Below are 14,129 nucleotides of genomic sequence, written 5' to 3' on the forward strand. Positions count from 1 at the left end.
CTCGACTCCCAACCTCCCCCTACCAGCGCCATCTCCTCTCCCCCTAGTAGCACCAGCTCCTCTCCCCTTACTCCGAAAGGCTTGGCTGAGGGTAGCTCTGGTTCCCACACCAGCCAGCCGCCCCATTCAAAGGATCGGGGATCATGTACCCCATCCCCACACTCGTCAGCAAGGTGTCCCATATGACCACATGCATAGCAAAAATCAGGCAGCCGCTCATAGTATACAATGTACTTTTTGCGCTCCTTCAGAGTAATGGAAACAAACCGTACCAGTGGTGTCGTGACATCAACAAACACACGAGCTTTCAAGGTGCTTGAAGGGTTGATGCGGCCCTCATTCATGATCACATTGAAGGGTGGGTCGCCGACTTTTCGAGCAACCTTTTCAGCCAGCTCCCTCCTCCTCGTGAGACCATCGGGAAAACCTTTGATACGAGCCCACATCGGAATTTTGTTGAGTCTATACTCCTTGACGTCTGAGAAACCATTATACTCCTGTACGACCAACGGAGCTCTTCGGAACAACCAAGGTCCTCCCTCCATGATCCTCTTCCAATCCCCCAAGCAATGACATTGGATGAGAAACATATTAGCCCCCTTGACATTGAAGGTGACCTCTTGCACCGCCGACCACGCATTATGCATCTGCGACAAGAGCGCCACATGACTGAAAGGCTTAGTAGTATGGACATGAAATAAAGCTAGCGAGCGCACGTCCTTGACCAGATTTTCCACAGGAGCCGAGAAATCCAGATCTTCTTCTTCTTTCCCTGCAACCCCATGCCCGCAAAATGATCCTCCAGATCCGCATCAGGACCAAGGTAATCGCCATACTCATCCTCCTCAACCTTAGGTATGTTTACCCTAGCTTGCGAGTTTTGTCCCCAGCCTTCTCTTCCCATGTTCTCTTCTCCCTCCCTTGCCCCACTCCCCCTCCCGAACTATCCGAGTTGTTCTTCCCAACAGTCGCTGCCTCTAGGTCTAACTCCGCCTGCGCAACTCCCTTCTCCCTCAACTGCTTCGTCGGATCCGCCATGAAAACTGATGCGTGGTTTACCCAGGGGTAGATCACACTGGTTGCCGGAGAAAACCGACCGCCGGCGTGATTTGACGTGGACTCTGGCGATCGCCAGAGGAAACACATGGAACCCTAGATCGCCTCTAGGGGAAACCTACTGTCATCATCAGTTAAACCAGAAAGAATGGACGCCGAGCGAACCAAAAAAAAACTTCGAAAAAAACCCAGGATTGATGTAACGCATAATATCTTCTAAACAGGCCGACCTATCTTGATCGATCGCCTGTGCAGGGTCTCGACACTCGACATTTGGGTGCGTTTGATAGGGTATTCCATGGTGACAATAAGGTTGCAGTGCTGGATGCTAACCGGTGCTCAAAGGAACCCTTAGGGGGCCGTCCCATGAACGCAAAAATACTGTAGCCCATAATCCCATCAATAAAAATGAGTGTGTGTCGTGGGGAATCGAAATCGGGCCGCTACTATCGTACAAGACAATCGTTACCACTACACCACTCGCCTACTACGGATTCAATGATGCAATCACATTTTAAGAACTAAGGTAGCTGCGCTATTTGAATTAGAAAAGGTTCACTAATTTGAGAAAAAAAATCAGCAATTAACCGGTCCGACCAGTTCACTGTTCAAAAAATATATGTATGTTTTCTGGAAAATCAGGTATTAAAAAAATCATTCACAAAAATAAGTTCATCGGGTAAAAAAATGTTGACACATTGAAAAATCCAAAAAGGGTAAAAAGTTCATCCATTTTGAAAAAAGTTCAGCGATTTTGGAAAAGTTCATTCGATTTGAAAAAAGATTCACCGATTTTGGAAAACTTTATCCTTTTTTAAAAAAAATCATCGATTTTGGGAAAAAAGTTCATTGATTCTTTTAAAAAGTTCATCGCTTTTGGGAAAATTTCATCGAATTTGGTAAAAGATTTTTAAAAATTGAACTAATTTAAAAAAAGTTCATCGATTTGCAAAAAAGTTAATACTTTTGAAAAAAAGTTCATCGAGTTTTAATAAAATTCATCGAATTTGAAAAAAACATCGAATTTGAAAAAAGTTCATTGACTTTGGAAAAAACATTCAATTTGGGAAAAGTTCATTGAATTCGAAAAGAATTCACAGATTTTTTTTAAAAGTTCATCAAATTTTTATCAAGTTCAAAGATTATTAAAAAATGATCGAATTTGAAAAAAAGTTCATCAAATTTGGAAAAAAGATCATTGACTTTGAGAAAGTTCGTTGCATTTGGAAAGAATTCTTAAATTTTGACAAAAGTTCATCGTTTTTTTATAAAATACTATAATGAAAAAATCATTGATTTTGAAAAAACATGAATTTTAAAAACAAAATAAAAAAGAAAGATATAAAGGAAAAGAAAACCCGTATAAAACCGTATCGGATAACGACCACCGAATAGGAAAATCCGGTTTCGCAAGCTTCCCGAAACCGGAAGAATTCCCGCGGCCGTGGAACAAATAAAAAGAAGGAAAGAAGTTCTTAAGCATTGGTCTTTGTTTGGCATAGTAGTTGCGGTCTATTCGAACATTATCAACTTTACATCTTTTGGTACTCACACTATGAATATGTGTAACATCACGATCGAGATTCATCAAGAATAAACCATTCACCAGCGGAGCATGACCAGAAAACATATCACTCATATAAATAGAACAACCATTATTCTCTGACTTAAATGAGTAGCCGTCTCGCATTAAGCAAGACCCTGATACAATATTCATGCTCAAAGATGGTACTAAATAACAATTATTAAGGTTTAAAACTAATCCCGACGATAGATGTAGAGGTAGCGTGCCGACGACGATCACATCGACCTTGGAGCCATTCCCGACGCGCATCGTCACCTCGTCCTTGGCCAGTCTGCGCTTATTCCGCAGTTCCTGCTTTGAGTTGCAAATGTGTGCAACAGCACCGGTATCAAATACCCAGGAGCTACTACGAGCGCTGGTAAGGTACACATCAATAACATGTATATCACATATACCTTTAACGTTGCCGGCCTTCTTGTCCGCTAAGTATTTGGGGCAGTTCCGCTTCCAGTGACCTTTTCCCTTGCAATAGAAGCACTCAGTCTCAGGCTTGGGTCCATTCTTCTTCTTCTTCCCAGCATCTGGCTTACCGGGCGCGGCAACGGCTTTGCCGTCTTTCTTGAAGTTCTTCTTACCCTTGCCCTTCTTGAAACTAGTGGTCTTGTTGACCATCAACACTTGATGCTCTTTCTTGATTTCTACTTCTGCAGACTTGAGCATCGAGTACAACTCGGGAATGGTCTTCTCCATCCCTTGCATGTTGTAGTTAAGCACAAAACCTTTGTAGCTTGGTGGGAGAGACTGGAGGATTCTGTCAATTATAGCATCATCCGGAAGTTCGACTCCAAGTGAAGTCAGACGATCGTGTAACCCAGACATTTTGAGTATGTGCTCACTGACAGAACTGTTCTCCTCCATCTTATAGCTAAAGAACTTGTCGGAGACTTCATATCTCTCGACACGGGCATGAGCATGAAAAACTAGTTTCAGCTCTTGGAGCATCTCATATGCACCGTGTTGCTCAAAACGCCTTTGGAGCCCCGTTTCCAAACTGTATAACATGCCACACCTAATCAGAGAGTAGTCATCACTCCGCGTTTGCCAGACGTTCAGAATGTCCTGGGCTGCTGCGGTAGCGGGAGGGTCACCTAGCGGCGCATCAAGGACATAAGCCTTTTTAGCTGCTTCAAGGATGAGCTTCAAGTTGCGAACCTAGTCGCATAGTTGCTACCATCATCTTTCAGCTTGTTTTTCTCTAGGAATGCGTTGAAATTGAGGTTGACGTTGGCCATCTAAAATATTTGTAAAGACAACTTTTAGACTAAGTTCATGACAATTAAGTTCATTTAATCAAATTAAGTATGAACTCCCACTTAAATCGACATCCCTCTAGTCATCTAAGTGATACATGATCCATGTTGACTAACCCGTGTTCGATCATCACGTGAGACGGACTAGTCACCATGGTGAGCAACTTCATGCTGATCGTATTCAACCATACGACTCATGTTCGACCTTTCGGTATCTTGTATTCGAGGTCATGTCTGTACATGCTAAGCTCGTCGAGTCAACCTAGGTGTTTCGTGTGTGTAAATCTGGCTTATACCCGTTGTATGCGAACGTTAGAATCTATCAGACCCGATCATCACGTGGTGCTTCGAGACAACGATCCTTCGCAATGGTGCACACTTAGGGGAATACGTTCTTGAAATTTTAAGAGGGACCATCTTATTATGCTACCGTCGTTCTAAGCAATAAGATGAAAAACATGATAAACATCACAATGCAATCATATAGTGACATGATATGGCCATTATCATCTTTGCTCTTTCGATCTCCATCTTCAGGCATCGCATGATCATCATTGTCACCGGCGTGACACCATGATCTCCATCATCGTGTCTCCGTGAAGTCGTCACGCCAAGTACTAGTATCACTACTACTATAGCTAACCGTTAGCAATGAAGTAAAAGTAGTAAGCACATGGCGTTGCATCTCATACAATAAATTAAGACAACTCCTATGGCTCCTGCCGGTTGTCATACTCATCGACATGCAAGTCGTGAAACCTATTACAATAACATGATCATCTCATACATCATACATGCAACATCACAACTTTGGCCATATCATATCACATGTCAAACCCTGCAAAAACAAGTTAGACGTCCTCTAATTGTTGTTGCAAGTTTTACGTGGCTGATTTGGGTTTCTAGCAAGAACGCTTTCTTACCTACGTGACAGCCACAACGATGATATGCCAAAGCTATTTAACCTTCGTAAGGACCCTTTTCATCAAATCCAATCCGACTAGAGTAGGAGAGACAGACACCCGCTAGCCACCTTTATGCACGGTGTGCATGTCTGTCGGTGGAACCAGTCTCACGTAAGCGTACGTGTAAGGTCGGTCCAGGCCGCTTCATCCCACAATACCGCCGGAAAATAATAAGACTAGTAGCGGCAAGCAATTGACAAATCATCGCCCACAACCTTTTGTGTTCTACTCGTGCATAGAATCTACGCATAGAAAACCTAGCTCGGATGCCACTGTTGGGTAACGTAGCATAAATTCAAAAAATTTCCTACGCATATTCAGATCTTCCCATGGAGAGACCAACAACGAGAGAGGGGTGAGTGCATCTTCATACCTTTAAAGATCGCTAAGCGGAAGCGTTGCTAGAACGTGGTTGATGGAGTCTTACTCGCGGCGATTCAGATCGCAGTGTGATTCCGATCTAGTGCCGAACCACGGCACCTCCGCGTTCAACACACGTGTAACCCGGTGACGTCTCCTGCACCTTGATCCAGCAAGGAGGAGGGAGATGTTGGGGAAGATCTCCGGCAGCACGACGACGTGGTGTCGATGGAGAGACGAGGTCTCCCGACAGGGCTTCTCCAAGCAGCGGCAGAGAGGAGGAGAAGGAAGAGCAGGGCTGCGTCGAGGGAGAGGGAAAACCGTGTACCCAACAGCCCAAAGTACCCACTATATATAGGGGGAGGGAGGGGCTGCGCCCCCTTGAGGGTTTCCCTCTCCTGGGAGGGGCGGCAGCCCTAGATGGGGGGAGGTGAGGCGGCCAGGAGGGGAGGAGGGGTGGCGCGCCCTTCTGGTGGGCCATAGGCCCACCTGCGCTAGGGTTTCCCCCCTCTCCCCTCTTCTTGCGCCATGGGCTGAGTGTGGGGGGCGCACCAGACCACCTAGGGGCTGGTTCCCTCCCGCACTTGGCCCATCTAGCCTCCCGGGGTGGTGACCCCCTTCCGATGGACCCCCGGGGCCACTTCCGGTGGTCCCGGTACGTTACCGGCGACGCCCGAAACACTTCCGGAGTCCAAAACCATCCGTCCTATATATCAATCTTTGCCTCCGGACCATTCCGGAGCTTCTCGTGACGTCCGTGATCTCATCCGGGACTCCGAACAACTTTCGACAACCTCGTATAACAATTCCCTATAACCCTAGCGTCATCGAACCTTAAGTGTGTAGACCCTACGGGTTCGGGAAACAGGCAGACATGACCGAGATACCTCTCCAGCCAATAACCATCAGCGGGGTCTGGATACCCATGGTGGCTCCCACTTTCTCCATGATGATCTCATCGGATGAACCACGATGTCAAGGATTCAATCAATCCCGTATACAATTCCCTTTGTCTGTCGGTATAGAACTTGCCCGAGATTCGATCGTCGGTATACCTATACCTTGTTCAATCTCGTTACCGGTAAGTCTCTTTACTCGTTCCGTAGCACGTCATCGTGTGACTAACTCCTTAGTCACATTGAGCTCATGATGATGTTCTACCGAGTGGGCCCAGAGATACCTCTTCGCCACACGAAGTGACAAATCCCGATCTCGATTCGTGCCAACCCAACTGACACTTTCAGAGGTACCCGTAGTGCACCTTTATAGTCACCCAGTTACGTTGTGACATTTGATACACCCAAAGCACTCCTACGGTATCCGGAGTTGCACAATATCACGGTCGAAGGAAAAGACACTTGACATTATAAAAGCTTTAGCATACGAACAATACGACCTAGTGCTATGCTTAGGATTGGGTCTTGTCCATCACATCATTCTCCCAATGATGTGATCCCGTTATCAATGACATCCAATGCCCATGATCAGGAAACCATGATCATCTATTGATCATCGAGCTAGCCAACAAGAGGCTTGCTAGGGACACATTGTGATCTATTTATTCACACATGTATTATTGTTTCCTGTTAATACAATTATAGCATGAACAATAGACGATTATCATGAACAAGGAAATATGATAATAACCATTCTATTATTGTACAAAAAACTGTATGCATGAGGGTAAGTAATTAAAAGTGAAAAACTAACTTGTGCAGCTAGGTTAACTGCACTGTGCAACATTGTTACAGTCATGTGCAACTAAAGTAGTACTCCTTCCGTCTAAGTGTCTTCAGTTTAGTACAATTTTATAGTAAAGCTAGTACAAAGTTAAGTCACTTATTTTGGGACAGTGGGAGTAATTGATTGTAATGGTGTTAGTCAAAAAAGAAGTTAAGGTGTATGTTTTTTTGGTGCGTGTGTGCAGCTATAAAAGCTATAAATTCTACAACTATTTGACTACATCATGCAATTGTCGTGAATTGTTGTGCAACTCATGTTGAGAACAAACTAATTTGGCGCTGATTTGAATTTCAACTACTTATGCAGCTTTCACTCAGGGTGCTCCAAGACATGTTAGATCTCAATGATCTGCCTCCTGATCTCAGTGAGCTTCCTCGTGGAACCAATGAGGTTGCAGGTAATGTCTCTGACGTTGGTGCATGACATGTACAATCTCAAAGTTGCAATCATAGTGGGTTTCCTAAAGCTCTTGTTGACATCATAGGGCAGCCACCGATAACTAATAGTTGTGTACTCGTCTCTTTTGAGTCCGAGGGTCATGCTCTAGCTGGCACGAGCACTGAGACGATGTTGTTGGTCCAACTGAGAGTGAACTAAGAGTAGGAGGAGGCGATGCTATTATCCATGCAGATGAAGATGATGAGGCTAGTTCCCAGCCAATGGAGCCCCATGTTGGCATGAGATTTGATAGCCTTGAAATTGCTAGGGAACACTACAATAGCTACGCCCTAAGGGTTCGTTTTTCTGTCAAAATGAACACTTCAAGGAGGCAAAGTCGTACCAACATCTTGGAAAAACAATAGTTTGTTTCGAACAAATATAGGAAGCCAAAAGTGATGATGGAGGAGGAGAGAGTGTCCCTATCCTTGATCCCATACCAGATCACGAAGCAAACAATGGTGATGAAGAGGTAGATGATGAGCCGCCAGATTTTAGAGAAGAAGAAGCTGAAGGTAACTAGAAGAAGATGAAGGAAATGAAACTTGAGCCAATAAAGCAGACTGAGTGCAAGGCAAAAATGGTAAAACCGATAGATGGATGGTGGGAGGTGATACGTCCATTTTGCATCATGCTTTTATATCAATGTTTATTGTATTATGGGCTGTTATTACACATTATGGTATAATACTTATGCCTCTTCTCTCCTATTTTACAAGATTTACATGAAGAGGGAGAATGCCGGCAGCTGGAATTCTGGACTGGAAAAGGAGCAAATCTGAGAGACGTATTCTTCACAGCTCCAAAAGTCCTGAAAAGTTACGGAGAATAGTTTTGGAATACATAATAATGGGCGAAAGAAGTACCAGAGGGGATCCACTAGGTGGTCACAAGCCACGGGACCCTGCAGGCTTGTGGGCCCCCTAGCAGGCCTCCGGTCCCCTTCTTCTCCTATATGAAGGGTTTTTACATGGAAAATTCATACCGGACTTTTCGGGACGCGCCATCGCCATCTCGAGGTGGAACTTCGACAGAACCAATCTAGAGCTCCAGCAGAGCTTTTCCGTCGGGGAAACTTCCCTCCCGGAGAGGGAAATCGAAGCCATCGTCATCACCAACGATCCTCTCATCGAGAGGGGGTCAATCTCCATTAACATATTCATCAGCACCATCTCCTCTCCAAACCCTAGTTCGTCTCTTTTATCCGATCTTTGTCTCAAAACCTCATATTGGTACGTGTGGGTTGCTAGTAGTGTTGATTACTCCTTGTAGTTGATGCTAGTTGGTTTATTTGGTGGAAGATTATATGTTCAGATCCTTAATGATTATTAATACTCCTCTAATTATGAATATGAATATGCTTTGTGAGTAGTTACGTTTGTTCCTGAGGACATGAGATAAGTCTTGTTATAATTAATCATGTGAATTTGGTATTCGTTCGATATTTTGATAAGTTATATGTTGTCCCTCCTTTAGTGGTGTCATGTGAACGTTGACTACATGACACTTCACCATTATTTGGGCCTAGAGGAAGACATTGGTAAGTAATAAGTAGATGATGGGTTGCTAGAGTGACATAAACTTAAACCCTAGTTTATGCGTTGCTTCGTAAGGGGCTGATTTGGATCCAAATGTTTAATGCTATGGTTAGATTTATCTTAATTCCTATTTCGTAGTTGCGGATGCTTTCGAGAGAGGTTAATCATAAGTGGGAGGTTTGTTCAAGTAAGGGCAGCACCCAAGCGTCGGTCCAACCACATATCAAATTATCAAAGTAACGAACGCGAATCATATGAGCATGATGAAAACAAGTTTGACATAAATTCCCATGTGTCCTCGGGAGCGCTTTTCTTTATATAAGAGTTTGTACAGGCTTGTCCTTTGCTACAAAAAGGATTGGGCCACCTTGCTGCACCTTATTTACAATTGTTACTTGCTACCCGTTAGAAATTACCTTATAACAAAACTATGTGTCACCGATAATTTCAGTGCTTGAAGAGAATACCTTACTGAAAACCGCTTGCCATTTCCTTCCGCTCCTCGTTGGGTTCGGCACTCTTACTTATCGAAAGCACTACAATAGACCCCCTACACTTCTGGGTCATCAAGACTCTTTTCTAGCGCCGTTCCCGCGGAGCGAAACGCCTTTGGTAAGTTGAACTTGGTAAGGAAAAATTTATATATTGTGCTGAAATTTACTATCACTTGTCACTATGGAAAATAATCCTTTGAGGAGCTTGTTCGGGGTATCTTCACCCCGACTGGAAGCACACAGAGATTCTCCTCAACCTATTGCACCTACTGAAAATATTTATTATGAAATTCCTTTGGGTATGATAGAAAAACTGCTAGCTAATCCTTATGCAGGAGATGGAACACTACATCCTGATTTGCACCTAATCTATGTGGATGAAGTTTGTGGATTATTTAAGCTTGTAGGTCTGCCCGAGGATGATGTCAATAAGAAGGTATTTCCTTTATCTTTGAATGAAAAGGCGTTGACATGGTATAGGCTATGTGATGATATTAGATCATGGAACTACGACCGATTGAAATTGGAATTTCATCAGAAGTTATATCCTACGCATCTGGTTCATCGTTCGTAATTATATCTATAATTTTTGGCCTCGTGAAGGAGAAAGAATCGCTCAATCTTGGGGTAGGCTTAAGTCAATGTTATATTCATGCCCCCATCATGAGCTCCCGAGAGAAATTATTATTCAGAATTTTTATGCTCGGGTCTCTCGTAATGATCAATCCATGCTCGACACTTCATGTGTTGGTTCCTTTATGAAGAAATATATTGAATTCAAATGAGACTTATTGGAAAGAATTAAATGCAACTCTGAAGATTGGGAACTCGACGTAGGTAATGAGTCAGGTATAAGCCTTAAGTTTGATTGTGTTAAATCCTTTATAGACACCGATGCTTTTCGTGATTTTAGCACTAAATATGGGCTTGACTCTGAGGTAGTAGCTTCGCTTTGTGAACCTTTTGCTACTCATGTTGATCTCCCTAAGGAGAAGTGGTTTAAATTTCATCCTCCCATTGAAGTTAAAGTGGTAGAACCTATTAAAGTTGAAGAAGAAACTATTATTTATAATACTGATCCTGTTATTCCTACTACTTATATTGATAAACCACCCTTTCCTGTTAGGATAAAAGAACATGCTAAAGCTTCAACTTTGGTTCGTAAGAGTTGTACTAGAACATCTATACCTTGTGAGCAAATTAAGGTTGAACCTAATATTGCTATGGTTAAAGATCTCTTGGTTGATAATATTGATGAGCATGTCATTCACTTCTATGATGAAGCTGCTAGAATTGCTAGACCTGATACTAAGGGTAAACATAGACATGTTGTTGGTGTGCGTGTTGTTTCTGTTAAGATAGTAGATCATTGTTATCATGGCTTATGTGATGTGGGTGCTAGTGTGAGTGTAATTCCTTTTACCTTATACCAAGAAATTATGAATGATATTGCACCAGCCGAATTAGAGGAAATTGATGTTACCATCAAGCTTGCTAATAGATATACTATTTCACCAATTGGTTTGTTAGAGATGTTGAAGTGTTTTGTGGGAAAATAAAGTATCCTACTGATTTTCTTGTTCTTGGTTCCCCACAAGATGATTTTTGTCCCATTATATTTGGTAGACCCTTCTTGAATACTGTTAATGCTAAGATTGATTGCGAAAAAGAAACAGATACTGTAAGTTTTGGGGATGCATCTGATGAGTTCAATTTCTCTAAATTTTGTAGACAACCCCATGACAAAGAACTGCCTAGCAAAGATGAAACTATTGGTCTTGCTTCTGTCGTTGTGGCTCCTACCGATCCATTAGAACAATATTTGCTAGACCATGAAAATGATATGTATATGAATGAAAGGAATGAAATAGATAAGATTTTCTTTGATCAGCAGCCTATTGTGAAACACAACCTACCTGTTGAAATACTTGGGAATCCTCCTCCACCCAAGGGTGATCCCGTGTTTGAGCTTAAACAATTACCTGATACTCTGAAGTATGCTTATCTTGATGAAAAATAGATATATCCTGATATTATTAGTGCTAACCTTTCAGAGCATGAAGCAAACAGATTATTGAAAACTCCGAGGAAGCATCGTGCCACTATTGAATATACTCTTGATGATCTTAAGGGCATTAGTCCCACTCTATGTCAGCACAAAATCAATATGGAGCCTGATGCTAAACCAATTGTTGATCACCAACGACGATTAAATCCTAAAATGAAGGAAGTGGTAAGAAATGAATACTAAAGCTTCTAGAGACAGGTATAATTTATCCTATTGCTGATAGTTGATGGGTTAGTCCCGTTCATTGTGTCCCTAAAAAGGGAGGTATTACTGTTGTTCCTAATGATAAAGATGAATTGATCCCGCAAAGAATTATTACAGGATATAGAATGGTAATTGATTTCAGGAAATTAAATAAAGCTACTAGGAAAGATCATTACCCGTTACCTTTTATTCATCAAATGCTAGAAAGACTATCCAAACATACACATTTTTGCTGTCTAGATGGTTATCCTGGCTTCTCTCAAATACCTGTTTTAAAAGAGGATCAAGAGAAAACCACTTTTACTTGCCCTTTCGGTACCTTTGCTTATAGACGCATGCCTTTCGGTTTATGCAATGCACCTGCTACCTTTCAAAGATGTATGATGGCTATATTCTTTAACTTTTGTCAAAAGATTGTTGAGGTTTTCATGGATGAATTTTCCGTTTACGGAACTTCTTTTAATGATTGCTTGAGCAACCTTGATCGAGTTTTGCAGAGATGTGAAGAAACTAATCTTGTCTTGAATTGGGAGAAGTGCCACTTTATGGTTAATGAAGGCATTGCCTTGGGACACAAAATCTCTGAAAGAGGTATTGTAGTTGATAAAGCTAAAGTTGATGCTATTGAAAAATCTCGTGTCCAATAGATATTAAAGGTATACGAAGTTTCCTTGGTCATGCTGGTTTTTATAGGAGATTTAGTAAAGACTTCTCTAAAATTTCTAAGCCTCTCAATAATCTTTTGCAGAAGGATGTTCCATTCGTTTTTGATGATGATTGTGTAGAAGCATTTGTAATTCTTAAGAAAGCCTTGATCACTACAAATGTTGTTCAACCACCTGATTGGAACCTACCCTTTGAAATTATGTGTGATGCTAGTTATTATGTTGTTGGTGCTGTTCTAGGACAAATAATTGATAAGAAATTAAATGTCATCCATTATGCTAGTAAAACTCTAGACAATGCTCAAAGAAACTACGCTACCACTGAAAATGAATTTTTAGTAGTTGTGTTTGGTTGCGATAAGTTTAGACCTTATATTGTTGATTCCAGAGTAACTGTTCACACTGACCACGCTGCTATTAAGTACCTTATTGAAAAGAAAGATGCTAAGCCTAGACTTATTAGATGGGTCCTTCTGCTACAAGAATTTGATTTGCATATTATTGATAGAAATGGCGATGATAACCCCGTAGCAGATAACTTCTCTAGATTAGGAAATGTTCTTGATGACCAAGTACCTATTGATGATAGCTTTCCTGATGAACAACTAGCTGTCATAAATGCTTCACGCAATGCTCCATAGTATGCTGATTATGCTAATTACATCGTTGCTAAATTTATACCGCCTCGTTTCACATACCAACAAAAGTAAAAGTTCTTCTATGATTTAAGACATTACTTTTGGGACGATCCACACCTTTATAAAGAATGAGTAGATGGTGTTTAGACGTTGTGTACCTGAGCATGAACAGGGACAAATCCTATACAAGTGTCACTAAGAGGCCTACGGAGGACACCACGCTGGAGATAGAACTGCACACAAGGTATTGCAATCTGGTTTTTATTGGCCTACTCTCTTCAAGGAAGCCCGTAAGTTTGTCTTGTCTTGTGACGAATGTCAAAGAATTGGTAATATTAGTAGACGTTAGGAAACGCCTATGAATTTCTCTCTAGTTATTGAACCATTTGATGTTTGGGGTGTTGATTATATGGGACCTTTTCCAAAATCCAACAGGTATACTCATATTCTAGTTGTTGTAGATTATGTTACTAAGTGGGTAGAAGTTATTCCAACTAGTAGTGTTGATCATAACACCTCTATTAAAATATTGAAAGAAGTTATTTTCCCTAGATTTGGAGTCCCTAGATATTTAATGACTGATGGTGGTTCACACTTTATTCATGGTGCTTTCCATAAATTGCTTTCTAGGTGTGATGTTAATCATAGAGTTGCATCTCCTTATCATCCTCAGTCTAGTGGGCAAGTAGAATTGAGCAATAGAGAAATTAAATTGATCTTGCAAAAGACTTTTAATAGATCTAGAAATAATCGGTCTAAGAAACTTGACGATGCATTATGGGCTTATAGAACCGCTTACAAAAATCCTATTGGTATGTCTCCTTATAAAATGGTTTATGGTAAAGCATGTCACTTACCTCTAGAGTTAGAACATAAAGCTTATTGGGCAATTAAAGAACTTAATTATGATTTCAAACTTGCCGATGAGAAGAGGTTATTTGACATTAGCTCACTTGATGAATGGTGAATACAGGACTATGAGAATGCCAAGTTGTTTAAAGAAGAAGTTAAGAGATGGCATGATAGAAGGATAAAAAAGCATGAATTCAATGTAGGTGATCATGTCCTGCTATACAACTCTCCTTTAAGATATTTTGCAGGAAAACTTCTCTCTAAATGTGAAGG

Source organism: Hordeum vulgare, chromosome 6H (assembly GCF_904849725.1).
Source record: "Hordeum vulgare subsp. vulgare chromosome 6H, MorexV3_pseudomolecules_assembly, whole genome shotgun sequence".
NCBI classification, from domain to species: Eukaryota; Viridiplantae; Streptophyta; class Magnoliopsida; order Poales; family Poaceae; genus Hordeum; species Hordeum vulgare.